Below are 18,012 nucleotides of genomic sequence, written 5' to 3' on the forward strand. Positions count from 1 at the left end.
ATTTTAAAAATGCAGCATTTAAATTTATTCATTGTATAAATGTCGTCAAAGATATTTTGACCGAAGAAGAACAAAAAGAAAAACTGGAATACTATCGCATATACAAAAAAGGACACAGAGGAATTAACGAATTAAAGAAATGATTAACTGAAAAATATTATTGGCCTAAAATGTTAGAAGATTTAGAAAATTTTGTTAATAATTGTGAAATATGTCAAAAAAATAAATATGATAGAAATCCCCCAGTAATTAAATTCAATTTAACCCCAACAGCCAGTAAACCATTCGAACACATACATATAGACACTTTTAAAATAGCAAATCAGTCATATTTAACTATAATAGATGCATTCTCTCTTTACGGTCAAGCATATTCAATGTCAAGTGTGAATGGAACCTCAGTTGTTGATAATATATTAAATTATGTTACTCATCACGGTTTATCTTACAAAATTACAGCTGATTGTGGTTCAATTCAAGAATAACGACCTGCAAGATTTTTGCAAACTGCACAAAATTGAACTACATTATACAACATCTAAGAATAGTAATTCTAATTCACCTGTAGAACGTTTTCATTCTAGTCTTATTGAATTCAGATGTATAAGAGAAAATAACAAAGATTTAACACTTAATCAATTGATAAAACATTCAATATTGGCATATAATAATTCGATTCACTCTGTAACACAATTTACACCATTTGAAATTATTAAAGGTCATATAAATAACCCCGATCCGTTTGATTTAGACGATCATCTAATAATATCCAATTATACTTCTATTGTACACGTCCTCCTAGAACACCCTGTAGTAATACTCCTAATCACTTATCACGCACAAGTTTAAAGAAAATGATTCACCCTCTCGTCGATCCTGCCTGGCTCGTTTCGTTCGTGTGTCATTATACTTCTTGCGCTTATTTCGTGCAGGTAAACAACGCAAAAAACGAATATCGTGTTCTTATCAGTAGCGAAAAATTTATTCCAACGGTGTTTTCAGTTTTAAAAGTGATTGTGCATAGAATTAAAAGAATGGCGAAAGGAAAGAAAGCCGAGAAAAGAAAACAGAAAGTGATTTCCGGTATTCGAAGGAAAATGAAGAGACTGGAGGAAAAACTAAGGGAATATGATTCAAGTAAGTTAACAGTTATTACAAATACAAGTATGTTTTAGAAAAGCAGCGAAAGAGACACCATATATTAATCGTATGATTAATATATTCGGCATGGGTTAGTCTATCTTGTAGACACATGAAAAAAAAAAGCCAGGATAACCCAGCATAGTTTTTGACTTATGCACGCCGAGTCTCGCATCAGCAACGGTCAGCGTGACGTGGCAACATATGATTCTGTACGTTGGTACTTCCAATACGTTACAAGAATATTAAACAAAATGGTGCCTAATATATTATTATGGTGCTCAAAATTCTAAAATAACCAGATATCCGCTTATTTTACAGTCTTTTTTAAGACAATACAAACGTTATGCCTACACAATACGTATTAACACAGGCCTTCTTCAACAGGTTCAGAATCTGAATCCTCTTCATACGCGGATAGCAACTCCTCTAGCTCCGGCACTACTTCGGATAAAAGCGCTAGAATGGGAGAAATTAAAACCATTCTTGGGGAGGATCCGACTGAGGAAAAAATTTATGGACCGGAAATATCCTCAGAGTTGGCCAACCGCTGGAAAAGCTATCTCCAGAATGGCATAGACAAGGAAACAAAAGCTAAACTTTTTGAAAACAGCCTTGTACCGAGCAACTGCTCCTTGTTGGAAGCCCCAAAAAATAACCCTGAAGTCCAGACAAAACATAGTGCCGAAGACCCCGATCCAAATATTACCAATATGGTGGAAGCGGGAAAAATGCTCTACGCGGTTCACCACGCCATTACCAACCACAGAAAATTTTTACTGTACCACAATTTTAATCAAAAGGTGCAGAAAGTGGCATCTATGCAATTAAGAGACTCCACTCTTTTTGGGGAAGACTTTGGCGAAAAATGTAAGTCCGCCAAAAATATAGAGACTGCAGCAAAGGAACTAAAGCCCCAGACTTCAAAAAACCTGAAGACCTACGCCTCCAAAGATCGATGGAAGACACAACAAAACAGAGAAGGGAGGAGAGCAGTCAAATCCAGCAAAGCCATGACCTTCAAGCGCCGGAACGAGAGAGAGGCTCCGAAAAATCGGAGACAGGAGCACAGCTCCTACAGACGTCGTCAGATATAGAGGTAACCTCTAACACAAAACTGGCTGGACGAATAAGGCTTTTCTTCGAGGAATGGGAGAAAATAACAACCAACGGTAAAATTCTAGGTTGGGTTAAAGGTTACAGAATACCTTTTAATGCAACTCCTGTTCAAAAGAGGCCTAAAAAACCCCAAATTTAAGTGGGAAACTAGAAAAGTCTTATTCAGACAGCATTACCAAACTTATTGATATGGGAGCCGTCAAAGAAGTGACTAAATGTAATGGGCAATTCTTATCTAGTTATTTTTTAAGAAAGAAACCCGACGGCAACGACAGGTTTATACTTAACCTTAAAAAACTAAATACATTTATAACACCGCCCCACTTCAAACTGGAAAACAACAGAACGGCAAAAAATCTTATCTCACAGGACTGCTATCTAGCTTTAGTTGATCTAAAAGACGCATACTTCTCGATACCCGTAGCCACTGAGCAGAGAAAGTATCTTAGATTTCAATTCAAAAACAAAATTCTAGAGTTCCAGTGTCTTCCTTTTGGCCTTGGCACTGCTCCTTACGCATTTACCAAAATTTTAAAACCAGCTATTGAACATTTAAGGGCGAAAGGTCTGTCCTCTGTAATTTACTTAGATGACACATTGCTCATTGGGAAAAGTAAAACAGAATGCCGGGATAATATAAATCAGACATGTAGTCTTCTTCAAAGGCTTGGTTTCGTAGTAAATAAAGAAAAAAGTTGTCTCTCTCCTAAAAGAGAAATAAAATTCCTAGGATTCATTTTTAACACACAAAAAATGACAATGCGTCCAACTACAGATAAAAAATCAAAAATTACTGCTATGGTAAAAGCAATCTTAAAAAAGCGAAAAATAAAAATTAGAGATTTTTCCAAATTTGTCGGTCACTTGGTTTCAATTTGTCCAGTACGGGTGGCTTCACACAAAACAATTCGAGAGGGAAAAATATTTAGCTCTGAAAGTCAGTGGTGGAGATTATGATAAAATTATGAAAATATCTCCCAAACTGAAAAGTGAATTTTTGTGGTGGTTAAATAATATAAAAGATTGCGAAAATAGCATTGCAATTCCGAAGTACACACATACGTTGTTTACAGACGCGTCCAATTCAGGATGGGGGGCTTTTTACAATGGTCAAAATGCAAATGGTTTCTGGGATTCATATGAAAAACAGAGGCACATTAATTACTTAGAATTAAAAGCGACATTTTTTGTCTTGGAGAGCAATGTTTTGGCAGATAAAGCTTCGAGATCCAAAGAAATAGATACAGAATACTCATTGAATGTCGAAGCCTACAAACAAATTGTTGAAAAATTGGGTTGCCCAGAAATAGACTTATTTGCTAGCTATCTTAATAAAAAGTGCAAAAAATTTGTTTCTTGGCACCCTGACCCCGAAAGCCAAAATGTTGATGCATTTACACTCTCTTGGGAGAATATTAAAGGATATATTTTTCCCCCGTTCGTCTTATTACCGAAAGTTCTAAGTAAAATAGAGGCCGATAGAGCAGAATGCATAGTAGTTTTCCCTATATGGAAATCCCAACCATGGTTTCCAAAACTAGAAAGTCTCATGAGTTCCACACTAATTAGATTACACCCAAGTCCTAATTTGCTTTTATCCCCTTTCAGAAAGCCTCACCCACTGTGGCCCCGACTTACCCTGGGAGCCGCGATTTTATCAGGGAAGCCTTCAAAATGAAAAATATATCAGGAAACGCCGCAGACCTGATGCTTAAATCTCTTAGTGAGAATACAATCAAGCAGTATAATACAACATATTCAAAATGGTGGGAATTTTTCGAAGGGAATAAGCAAAAAATTTTTCAACCTACTGTTCACAATATTCTTGAGTTTTTAAGTCAACAATTTCAAAATGGCTCAAGCTATTCGAGCATCAACACTCACAAGTCTGCAATAAATCTTATCTCAGAAGCAGGGAAATCAGACACTGTGGAACGGTTTATGAAAGGGGTTTTTAAAACTCGCCCAAGCTTTCCAAGATACGACGAGACTTGGGACCCATCTCCGGTACTAATTATGTTAGAAAAACTTTACCCATTGCATACTCTTGATATGAGCCAACTTTCAGTAAAGCTAGTTGTACTGTTAGCCTTGACCACAGCCCAAAGGGTGCAGACCTTCTCTAAAATAAAAATAAGTAATATTGTGAGCTCGGATACAGGAATACAAATAAAAATATCAGATATTGTGAAAACCTCGGGGCCGAAAAAACCTCAACCACTCTTAAAGTTTTCCTTCTTCAGGGATAATCCAGCGCTTTGCGTTTGCTCTACCATTCTACACTATATCGAACGAACAAAAAGTATCAGGGGTAGCGAAGACTACCTTATTTTAACTGCCAAACGACCATATCATTGTGCTACGACTCAAACCCTCAGTCGCTGGATCAAAAATGGATTAAAAATGGGGGGAGTTGACACTAAAAAATTTAAAGGGCACAGTACCAGACACGCTGCTTCTTCGGCTGCCCTTAGATCTGGGGTAAATATCGAGAGCATAATAAGTGCAGCTGGGTGGTCTGAAAAGTCAGATACTTTTTGTAAATTCTATAACAGGCCTTTGGTAGGCACAGAAACGTTTTCTAATTATATTGAAAACTTAATAAAAAACAAATGAAAAAGTTTTTGTTCGGTTTTGCATCCTATGACAAAAATATATAATGTTTTGTTCATTCATGCAAGTATGTTATGTTAGTTCATAGTATTAATAAGACTAAAAACGAAAAGGGTTTATAATTAATTTTAGATTTAAAATTTTTGGGATGTACTTTTTTGTTACACAAATGTTACTTTTCTGGGAAATAAAAATGAATAGAACTGTAATAAGACTATTTTTATTCTGGTCAAGATCGCCTCTACAATCTTCTCTAAACGTCTACAGGGTGTTCTAGGAGGACGTGTACAATAGAAGTATAATTAAGGATTAAACGACTTACCTTAAGGATGTTCAATCCTAATTATACGATATTGGACACGTCCTCCTAGAACAAACCCACCCAGGAAGCAAGTGACTTGGGTTGTCAATACGAAAGGTAATAGTACACCCGCCCCAGAGGCGATCTTAGTACAGAGGCGAAGTATAATGACACACGAACGAAACGAGCCAGGCAGGATCGACGAGAGGGTGAATCATTTTCTTTAAACTTGCGCGTGATAAGTGATTAGGAGTATTACTACAGGGTGTTCTAGGAGGACGTGTCCAATATCGTATAATTAGGATTGAACATCCTTAAGGTAAGTCGTTTAATCCTTAATTATATACAAAATCACAAAGAAACATCAAAATTATTATTTGAAAAAATTAAAGATAGAAATGTTAATATTAAAGAAAAAATAATTAATAAGAGAAATGAAAATAGAAATGATCCCCCTTCCTATGAAAATCAAAATACAGCTTATATAAAAACAAAATTCCGAGATAAAAAATTACCTTAATTTAAAAAGGCAGAAATCGTAAAAGACTCTGGTATATTATTAGAAACAAATAAAGGAACTTATCACAAAAACATAATCAGAAAACCAAAAACTAAAACAGAAAAATTGTTACAGAATAATGAAGCTGACAACAGTATTAATATTACCACTACTTTACAAGACGACTAAGACAGAAGACATAGAAATTACGGAAGTAAATAACTAATAAGCTAATTTAGCCGAACAATCACTAAGTAGAACGAAAATTTTGAATAATACCTTAGATAGAAAATATTTATCCACATTTAAGATTAAAAAGAGGATTAATAAATGCAGTAGGAAAAATAGATAAATGGCTTTTTGGAACTCTAGATTCAGATGATGAAGAAATATATGATAATGCTATAAATGTTTTACAACAAAATCAAAAACACATAATTCATGAAGTTAATTTACAAATATCATTACATAAAAAATTAATTGATCATTATAATAAATCGATTACGACTCTATGGAATAATCAACAGAAAGTTTCTGACAATTTAGAGAAATTTCCCATTTCGATAGAAAATAAAATAATAACTTTGAATAATTTTATAACATTTCACAGTACAATTTCACAGATTAATCTGGATTGTCAAAGTTTGATTACATTGATTGATAATATTGAAAACGCAATAACATTTTCTAAATTAAATACGATTCATAATTCAATAATATCTAGTCAAGAAATTTTATAAATGATGAAATACTTGAGTACTATTTATAAAGAAGAACAAATCCCAAAATTCAATAAAATTTTAACGTATTATCTCTTTCTGGGCTCACAAGTAAATTTTCCAAATCTAAAATAATTTTTGCTACCCATGTTCCAAACCGAAAATCTATGAATTTTTCCATTTATATCCTATAATCCAAAATTATACAATATTTATCCCTCCTCAACCTTACTTGGCCAGAAGTCAAGAAGAAGTTAATTTTATTAAAGAAGAATGCCCAGAATTAGAAGAGAAATATTATTGTAAAGAAACATTTAAGTTAAAAGACAATTGTACTATTGAATTGTTAAACGGATGCTCTGCTGAAAATTGTGTTGTTAGTAAAATTAACCTCCAAGAAACTATACTGGAACAAGTGACAAATAACGAACTTTTAGTAATTCCAAATTTAGAAACTGAAGTGATTTCTAAATGTGTGTCGGACCGTTATTTTAAAATAAGTTATCCATCAATTATAAAAATTCCAAAGAACTGTAGTATTCAAATAGAAAGTGAAATTTTCTCAACTAACATACAAATTAAAAAAGGAAAATTGATAATATTACCGAAATTAAACTTCAAATTTTTAAATAATCAAATTTATAAATCTCCAAATTTAACCAACATAGATTTTGACAAATTTTACGAAATAAATAAAATTGCTAGAAATATAAAACCAATTAACGAAATTTATAATCCGCAAAGCCATGTATCGATTGGACTATTTACTATAATAATAACAATTTGTGTAATTTTAATGACATTATGGTAAATTCGAAAATATAAAAGTAAATTTGTAAGAAAACAGAAATTTGAAGAAAAGAAAAAAGAAAACATCGAATTAGAAGAAGGAAGACAACAAGATATGAAAAATACCTCCGTCATTTTTCATTCCTAGGGATGGAGGAATTACATGAAGAAAATTCTAGAAGGACGTTTATATAAAACGCAATTGTGTTAAATATCATAAACACTTTATTAACAATTATTTTATTATAAATACAAATGATTGAACTTGGCAATGAATATATGTATTGTTCTTGAATATATGGTTCATTCAATGAATATTAGTTAGTTCGCTTGTGAGATTAATTGTATTCATTCAACTTATTGAAATTTTGTGTAAAATAAATTTTTAAAAATAATTTTCGAAAACCGAAAATTATAATTCTCACTCTACTACTTGTATAACTAGATGAGTCACAGTCAGTGCCACCAGATGCGGGCCAGATGTTTGTAGAAATGCTCGATAAACACACCCCTCTCCACCCCGCGCCAAGACACGGCCGCGCGCCTAGATTATTTGTCCCATCTGTAGGTTGGTAGTGCAGTTGTTGTACAAGTCGACAAGACACAACCTGCAACCTAAACTGCTCTACTCCTTCCCTGATTTTCAGATATCAGTATTGTTTCGACAGTGAATCACTGTGGAACTGTGTATTAGCTCAGTGTCTGTTAGTGTGAGTGGAGAATATAGCACTTTCTGCATACTCATTAGTGACTGTTTGTTTCTATTCTGAAAATTACGTTTGTGATAGCGACGTAAGTACAATTATGTGCTAATACATAGATTACATTAGAAGTATCTTGCAATATTCAATTATATTCGTTAAACTAGCTGCCCCGACAGACTCCGTTCTGTCAAAAAATATTCGTAATTTCAATATTGCTAGCATATGTTAATTCTGAATTAACTGAATAAATATTTCTAACAATATGTTAATTGTTGTGATACTTAAATGTAATGCTTCCCTTATACTTAAGAAAAAGAAGAAGAAGATTGTAAGAGGTTAAGTTGAAAGAAAAATGCACGTGTATGTAGTAGAATGTATTGTATGAGCTACGATGTAAAATATATATTATAAATATATCATCAAGACAAGAATAGTTTGATTTTCACGTAATAACAACAGGTTATGGGCCCAGGCATCCCGTAAATTAATACTAAATTTTGTAAGAAAAAAAATGGCAGACAATGGAACATTCAAGAATAGTTTTAATATTGAACCACTGAACAGCAATAACTTTCACACGTGGAAATTTAGGATGCAGACATTATTTATGGAAAAAGAAGTTTTAGATTGTATAACTACAGAATATAACCCTAATAATTACACAGATGTTCAACAAAAGGAAGAAGCCAGAAAACGAGACAATAGATGTAAATCTTATATTGTACAATGCATGAACGATGCACAAATTGAATTGATTCGAGAACAGAATACTGCTTATAAGATGTGGGCCACTTTAGAGATGAGATATGAGAAAAAAAGGTATACCAGGCCAAATGGTATTAAGAAAGAAACTCATGGGTATGAAATGAAAAGAACCAAGTAATCTAGAAATATTTCTAACGGAATTTGATGAAACAGTGCGACAGTTGAAAGTTACAGGAGCAGATTTGAAGGAAGAAGATTTAGTTTGCACCCTATTAATGGCAATGCCCCATACATTGGAAACAGTAATCGCCATTTTAGAAAATATACCACCTGAAGACTTAACATTAGATTTAGTAAAAACAAAATTACGTGCTGAAATAGAAAGAAGAAAAGCAAGTAGTGATACAGAATTGAATAAAAATGGAAAAGAATATGTAAAGCCAGCAGCATTTATGGCAAACACAGGAGTATGTTACACCTGCGGAGAAAAAGGGCATTATAAAAGTGATTGTGGAAGAAATAATAATGGAAGTAATGTATACAGAGGAAGAGATAGATACAGAGGGTTTTTGATCAATAAAAGGGGACATTATAGAGGAAGCTTTAATAACCAAAGAGGAAATTTTAACAACTATGGAAATGGATCAAGAAGTACTAGAGGTAACAGAACAGGATATGGCAAAATAAGAGAAACATAAGAGCCTAGAGGTAATTTAGCTGAACATGAAAAACACACTGACATAGGTATATGTTTCATGACTCAAAATAATACTGAAGAAGACAAATCTGTAAGTAACAGAAACATTTTATTTTATATCGATAGCAGTTGTACAAATCACTTAGTGAACAGTAAGGACTATTTTTCTGATTATATGATTTTGAATAACCCTATTAAGATAGCGGTTGCCAAAAGTAATAATTTTATTGAAGCAATAGGTGTAGGAAATATTAAAGTATTTAGTAATGTATATGATAAAAGAATTGAATGTACTATTAAAAATGTATTTTATGTACCAAATCTTAGACAAAATTTGATGTCCGTAAAACAGTTGGAACTTGGCAACATCAAAGTAGTTTTTAAAGGGGTAAAGTATTTTTATATAGCAATGAAGAATTAGTAGGGACTGGAAAACAAAACAAATTATATGAAATTAGTTTTGAGGTAAATTTTAATGAATGCTTAAACACTGAAATAGAAAATAACGAATTAAAACTATGGCACAAGAGATTAGCACATATCTGTAATGGAAATTTGGAAAAACTAATTAAAGGAAATATGGTCAATGGCTTAGAACATTTGAAAATCAATAAAATCAATTTTTGTGAATCTTGTATACAGGGTAAGATGACGAGGTTAACTTATAACACCAGGATCAGAGCAACTAGGATATTAGGCATAGTACATTCAGATGTGGTAGGTCCAATAACACCCATTAGTCATGAGGGAGAAAAGTATTTTGTAACATTTATAGATGACTATTCTAATTTTGTTCAAGTTTTTATGATTAAAGGTAAACATGAAGTTTTTAAATGTTTTAAGGAATTTGTTAATGCTGTAAGGCTAAGTTTAACTTAAAATTGTCAGTGTTAAGATGCGATAATGGTCGTGAGTATATTTCAGGTGAATTTAATGATTTTTGTCGTGAAAATGGAACAGTGATAGATTATTCTACGCCATATTCTCCTCAACAGAACGGGAAAAGTGAAAGATATAATAGAAGTCTAGTAGAAAAAGCTAGAGCTTTATTAGAAGAAGCTGGTTTATCAAAACGATTTTGGAATGAGGCAGTTAGAGTGGCAGCCTATGTATTAAATCAGAGTCCACAAAGTAATTTAAACAATAAAACTCCAGCTGAGGTTTGGAACGGTATAAAACCGAACATTAAAAATATGAGAGTATTTGGATGCACAGCATTCTCCCATATTCCAGAACAGTTTAGAGACAAATTTGATGGTAAAGCAGAAAAGTGTATAATGATGGGATATACCAACACTGGATATCATTTGTGGAACATAGAAAAAGAGAAAATCATTGTATCAAGAAATGTAGAGTTTAATGAAAATGAGTTCTATTTTAAAACCAAACATATAAGTATCTGCATTGATGATGAAGAAAATAGAAAAGATGTTGAAGACTTCGATGAGGAATATAACATGAAGAAAAATGAAGAAGCAGAACTAGATCTGGATGTAGATGGAAATAATAGTAATGTAAAGGAAAAAAGGAGAATAAAATTGCCAGAGAAGTATTCAGACTTTGAAATGTTCATGGCATTTGATGCTATATCGTACATAGAAAACGCTCCGCAGAGTGTTGAAGAAATAAACGAAAGACATGACAAACAAATGTGGATAGAGGCAATGCAGAGAGAATTGGACTCAATAAATAAGAATGAAACATGGAAAATGGTCAAAGCACCAGTAGATGCAGAAATATTGAACACAAAATGAGTATTTACAAAAAAGCCACTAGAAGAGAAAATGCAAGACAAATATAAGGCAAGGTTAGTTGTGCGTGGGTTTGCACAAAAGAACACATTTATTTATGATGAAATATATTCACCAGTTGCTAAGATGTTTACTATTAGAACCCTATTATCCATTGCTAATCAAAACCATTACTTTATTAAGCAATTTGATGTTAAAACAGCATTTCTGAATGGTGAGTTAAAAGAAGACATTTATATTACACCACCCGAGGACGTAAAATGCGAGAAGAATAATGTTTTCAAGTTGAACAAGGCACTTTATGGTTTAAGGCAGGCAAGCAAGTGCCGGAATCAAAAAATCAATAATTATTTAATAAATTTGGGATTCAAAAGATCAGAAGTTGACTATTGCCTTTATACAAAAGAGGATGGGCTTGAAATTGACTACAACATGGAAAAGGGCATTTTAAAGTTGAGTCAAGAAAAATATGTGAAGGGAATTCTGAAGCGTTTTAATTTTGACAATTGTAAACCATGCGGAACTCCAATGGAAGCAAAATTTAAAATTAGCACATGTGAAAATGATGAATTAGATACTAAACCTGTAAAACCTTTAATTGGATGTCTAATGTACTTAATGTTGGGCACACGCCCTGATATATGTTTCTCAATCAACTATTTTAACAGATATCAAGATAAAAATATTAATGAATCTTGGATTGGACTGAAGAGATTGTTGAGATACCTAAAGGGTACTATTCAGATTGGGGAGGAGATATTTTGGATAGGAAGTCAATCACAGGGTTTGTTATTAAAGTATTCGGGAATATAGTTACATGGGTAACTAGAAAACAGAACTGCGTTTCACTTTCCAGCTCTGAGGCAGAATTAATTGCTTTATGTGATGCAGTTCGGGATTGCTTATATTTTAAAAGACTATTAATAGATTTTAATGTAGTTACTGACAGTTTCAAGGTATACGAGGATAACTTGGGTTGTATATCATTAATAAAAAAATCCTGAGAACAACAAGCGATTGAAACATATAGATCTCAAATACAATTTTGTATGTGATGTTGTTAATAAAAGGCATATGACATTGGAGTATATTAATAGCAAAAACCAATTGGCAGATATTTTAACAAAGGCCCAAAACAAGGACCAATTTTGTTTGAATAAATTAAGACTAGGATTGATTAATTAAGATAGGAATTGCAAAGTTTTGTATGTAGATTTAGGATGATTATTTTGTTGGTAAATGTGGGACAAAATTTTTATTTGTATAATCTTTTAGAAAAGAGAGGGTATTGATTTAGTTTTCATTTCTGATAGTTTGCCGATTTCCAACCATTTAATATTCTTGCTTTCAGTATATATATATATATATATATATATATATATATATATATATATATATATATATACATATTTATAAATGTTTAAGAATAAGGTCAGCATCAAGAGAGGGTGTTGTTGTATATATATATATATATATATATATATATATATATATATATATATATATATATATACATATTTATAAATGTTTAAGAATAAGGTCAGCATCAAGAGAGGGTGTTGTGATACTTAAATATAATGCTTCCCTTATACTTAAGAAAAAGAAGAAGAAGATTGTAAGAGGTTAAGTTGAAAGAAAAATGCACGTGTATGTAGTAGAATGTATTGTATGAGCTACGATGTAAAATATATATTATAAATATATCATCAAGACAAGAATAGTTTGATTTTCACGTAATAACAACATTAATAAAATGACTTTTCACTTAATGGAGATTCTATATTATATGAAAGGAATTTTCTTGTACAAATGATTGAAATATTTTATGGAATATCCGAAAGTAACATAAAAATGATGTTTAAGTAAAAAAATTGTATTTTTCTCGTAATATAACCCTTCCTTATTTATTAACGAAAATATAAAAAAACATTGGCGGAAACGGTCGAGTTATGCGAGTCAATATGATCACATTTTTCTCCATGCATTCTTTATGGGGTTATCAAAAAATCTTTCTTTGCAGGTGGCCACCTTATAAATGGCTTCCCGGGACCGAGACATTGGTAGAAAATACGAATCAGGGAGTAACAAAAGGAAAAAAGCTGCACAACGAGCCGAACTTGAAGGACAGCTTCAAACCTTTTTAACAAAGTTTTTAAAAACTGAAGTGGGCAAGAAGAAGATACTGACACCCAAAAGAAATGCGTATTGGATAATTCAAGTCAGGAAAGTCTCCAGGCACCACATCATTCTCAATTTGAGTGTTCATCTGATTCGGCTTCGCAGCCCGTGTCGTCTGCCCCCGTTCATCTGCTTCAGGCTTCTTCATTTTCTCAACAGGAACCGCCGTCAGAAGCACCATCTTCATCTCTTTCAGAAAATTTGCCTTTGGAACCGGAACAAAACAGAACTGAGCAGTCTAACTCTGAAGAAAATTATTAAATCGAAGACCACGATGTAAGTGACTCTTATTTATGGCCAAGCAGCCTAACCCAATCAGAGCGGACTAGAATTATTGAGAAGGGTTCTGTATCCGTTACAGGCGAAAATTTTCATAAAAATGAAAGTGGACGACACTTTAGTGAAGTTCATTACACTAGGAGTTTGCCAAACGGCGAGCAACAGAGAAGACGATGGCTTGTCTACTCAAAATCTAATGACTCTGTACACTGTTTTGCATGCAGATGATTGGCAACACTTGAGCGTGATTTTGAAAAGTCCCGAAATGAACAAAGTCCGTAGACAATGCATGATTAAATGATTTGATCTGGAGAAAGGATTGAAACTGTCAAACCATTGACTGTGAAACAGAAGCTCAAATAAGGTCAGAAGCTCAACGTATGGAAAGACTACTCGCAGTTGTACAATTTCTGGCCTCCCACAATTTAGCGTTTAGGGATCACAAAGAAACAATTTCCCCAGATGATATAGAGAGAAGTGGTAATTTCATAGATTTAATTAAGCTTATTGCTAAGTTCGACCCTATTTTAGAAGGACATTTGAATAGCATCTCCAAGAAAGAACATATCAGGAACCATTACTTTGGTAAAGATACTCAAAATGAGTTTATCCAACTTATGGCAAACCACGTAGTATCAAAAATAACAGAAAAGTTATTGAAAAACAAATACTATACCATCATTCTCGATTGTACACGTGATATAGCAAGGGTTGAGCAACTGTCCGTAGTTTTGGGAACTACTGACCTAGAAACTGCTAAAATTGAAGAACACTTTGTTGGGTTTGTTGCAGTTGACACAACCACCGCCGAGGGTTTCACCGAATACTTACTAAAGGAACTTGAAAAGCTAGGTCTGAATTTAGCCAATTGCAGGGGACAGAGCTGTGATAATGGTTCAAATATGCGAGGGGTTCAGAATGGTGTGCAACGAAAGATTTTGAATCTCATTGAACTCATTGGCATTTTTTGTACCCTGTGGAAGCCATAGTTGAACTTGGTTTTAGGTGACGCTGCATCATCCAGTGTACAGGGTGCGGCAGCATAACTTCCTTTTTTAAAAAGTTCGACATTTAGTCGGTAGATGTCGTAACGGAGTGCTAGTGGTCTCGTTCGAGAGGGGGGACTATAAAGTTTTGTCCCGGCACAGTTCAGTCGCCATCATGCGTTGGAACAGTGAGGAGCGTGCGTTTGCCGTTGAGGTTTACTTTTCGAGCGGATGTTCTGTGATCGCAACCCAGCGCGCCTTTCGGAATCGCTTTAATTTAGCCCCCTTGGCCCCTGTCCCGGACCGGAAATCAATTGTTACGTGGGTCACTACGTTCAGACAAACTGCAAGTGTGACAAGACGAAGAACTGGAGTCCCTCGGCCCATTAGATCACCGGAGAACATTGAGTTAGTTAGAACTTCAGTGTTGCGATCACCACGGCGTTCTGCGCGCAAACATGCGTCTGCCCTTGGACTTTCCGATCGTTCTGTGAGGAGAATACTTCATGATGATCTTCATTTTCATCCATACAAGATGGCAATTGTGCAGGAACTTTCTGAACGTGACTTCAATTCTCGGAGGAACGCGTGTGAGGTTTTTCTGGAAGTCGTTCCTGAGGACGCTATTGTTTTTTTTTAGTGATGAAGCCCATTTTCATTTGTGTGGATCCGTAAACAAACAAAACATGCGCTACTGGGCTGATACCAATCCTCGACAATTGCATCAACGGCCTTTGCATTCACCTAAAGTCACAGTGTGGTGTGCAATTTACTCACGTGGAATTATTGGTCCCTGGTTCTTTGAGGAAAATGAAGTCACAGTGACAGTGAATTCGCACCGGTATGTAAACATGTTACAGGAATTTTTTTTTCCCACGGCTAGATGAGTTGGACTTAGGGGACACTTGGTTCCAACAAGACGGAGCAACGGCACACACTTCAAGAACATCGATGGCTGTTTTGAGGGAACACTTCCCAGAGCGCCTTATCTCAATTAGGGGCGATTTGGAGTGGCCAGCCCGCTCTCCCGATTTGACCCCTTGTGATTATTTCCTATGGGGTTTTTTGAAATCCCGTGTGTATGTGAACCGTCCAAGGACCCTACAAGATTTGAAGACGAACATCCAGGAAGAAATTGCCAACATAACGCCTGCTATGCTGGCAAGAGTCATGACAAACGCCAGAAATCGGTTTACTCAGTGTATGGAGAATGGGGGACGTCACCTAACTGATTTGATCTTCAAAACTCAGTAAAACAAAACTTTATGTATGTGCCTGTATTATAAAAAACGAATAAAAATTTTCTGATTCATACAATAAGTTTTATTAACTTTTGAAAAAAGGAAGTTATGCTGCCGCACCCTGTACAAGCACAAGTTACATACGCCGCTTATCGAGGAAACTTAAAAGCGCAGCAGAAACATTATACTTTCTGAGAAATTGTTACTTAACAACATATGTAGATAAATCTTACTTTCTTGTAATTTCATTTAATATAATTCATTCTCTGTTTAGATCTCTAACAATAAACTTGTAATTGCTTGAATAAATACATTTTTTAAAAACGAATTTTTCGTTAAGAAAACCAAAATTGGCGCAGTCAGTAGGATTCGCGCAAGTCGTGGAAATTAAAAATCGCTAAAACGTTTACGGGCATACGGTGCGTAACAAAATTTCGGATAGTGTGAAACAATTTAGTGACTGCACGGCTTTAACGTTTTAAGTGCAAATCCAACGAACATTATTAGACTAGCAGTTATCGTGCAATAGCCCTTTAGTGGTGAACATTGGAGATAACAGGGAATCATCGAAGGAGAAGATTTTAAAAGCATATTCTTCAGAAACGTACGTGCCTTATTGTCCTCTTCTTGCCTTTCCTACCTTTTTTTGGATTTCGGAAAGATAGTATTGATCATTAAGTTTTAAAGTTTCAAAAACATATATAATTAATAAAAAAGAAATTATCAATTTATGAGTGAATTAAACTCTAGTAATCTCGATAACATAGTTCAATTGTTCAATAATATTTCTTTAGTCGAAAATAACGTTGAACAAAAATGGCTCCTCCTGCAATGTATTGGGATCTTTTCAAATCCAAATTATCAAATATTAAACCTTTTAATGGTGACAGTGAATATTTGAATAAATTTATTACAAGGTGTGAGCATTTAATAGTCATATAGAATTTATAATGACGCAGAATTAAATTTACACATTATAGAATGTATTCAAGAGAAATTAGAAGGTAGAGCAGCCTTCATGGTCGGTAACAGAGTTGAATTAAATACTTAGCCAAAATTAAAAACGGCCTTTAACGGGATTTAAATTGTCTTGTGCAAGAGTTGATCAGAGCCAAACCATTAAAAAACGAGCATCTTATTGATTTTGGAAGTAGACTTCAATTAATTCGTAGTAGTGTAATTCAAAGAATTAGCAATGACCCCAATATAACTGCCGAAGAAAGAAATTGACAAATAAATCAATACGATAAAACCGCTTTAAATACGTTTTGTGCAGGGTGCGACGGTACTCTGAAAAATAATATGCATTTACGAAAACCACACTCTTTAGAAAACGCGATGGCCTATGTGGCCAAAAATAATCAACAAAATACACCTAATAATGGTAATAGACAGCATGCGCATAGCCAAAATTCTCAAACAGCCAATTCAAATTTTTATAAAAATCCTAATACGTATCAAAATTTTGTACCAAATAACAGCCCTGTTAACAATTACCCGAATTCTTATAGCAATCGTCTATAGGTTACATTACCGGTAATTGACATCAAAAATAATATAATAACCTTCATTAAAGAATATATTGACCCCAGGAAAAAATTATGCACTTTATTTCCAGAATAAACCCTTATTATATTATATATATTTATTGTAATTATATATATAAATCATGTCATAGGGGCATAAACGAAGTTAAAACATTTCTTAGTTGTAGATACTACTGGCCGAAAATGATCGAAGATGTAGAAAATTTTATCAATAATTGTGATACATGCTTGAAAAATAAATACGATAAGAATCCCCCTGTAGTCAAATTTCGCCTAACACCCACAGCGTCTAAGCCGTTTGAGCATGTACATATGGATGTTTTTAAAATTGCAAATAAAATCTATTTAACAGTAATTGATTCTTTTTCGCGTTACGGACAAGTCTATCCCATAGTAAGTGTTACAGGATTTTCCACAGTAGACTCTTTACTAAATTTCATAACTCACCATGAACTACCTCAAAAAATAACAACAGATAGTGGTTCTGAATTTAAGAAGATTTAGAAGACTTTTGCAAACTTCACCATATAGAAGTGCATCATACCACAGCGAAAAATAACAATTCCAATTCGCCAGTTGAACGATTTCATTCAAGTATTTTAGAACATTTTCGATGTATACAGGAAGATAATAAAAATTTGACACCGGATCAAATAATGAAACACGCGATTCTTAGTTATAACAATTTAGTTCATACCGTAACAAAATTCACGCCTTTCGAAATTATAAAAGGACATATAACCA

The 18,012-nt window shown here is 33.8% G+C and overlaps 1 protein-coding gene and 1 long non-coding RNA gene across 3 annotated transcripts in view; one reads left to right on the forward strand and one right to left on the reverse strand.

Annotated features, from left to right (window-relative positions):
* The window catches only part of LOC130448761 (transcription initiation factor TFIID subunit 13), a 35,187-nt gene that overhangs the window by 1,708 nt on the left and 15,467 nt on the right, over positions 1-18,012 (reverse strand). The gene's annotated exons all lie outside the window — the stretch shown is intronic.
* Positions 6,994-16,045, forward strand: LOC130448762 (uncharacterized). Of its 2 annotated transcripts, XR_008910374.1 has the most exons (3): positions 6,994-7,972; positions 13,058-14,526; positions 15,852-16,045. It is a non-coding gene; the product is annotated as an uncharacterized LOC130448762 (long non-coding RNA). The 2 variants fall into 2 exon arrangements; XR_008910375.1 differs by lacking the exon at positions 6,994-7,972 and having other exon boundaries at positions 12,712-14,526.

This window comes from Diorhabda sublineata, chromosome 9 (assembly GCF_026230105.1).
Source record: "Diorhabda sublineata isolate icDioSubl1.1 chromosome 9, icDioSubl1.1, whole genome shotgun sequence".
NCBI lineage: Eukaryota > Metazoa > Arthropoda > Insecta > Coleoptera > Chrysomelidae > Diorhabda > Diorhabda sublineata.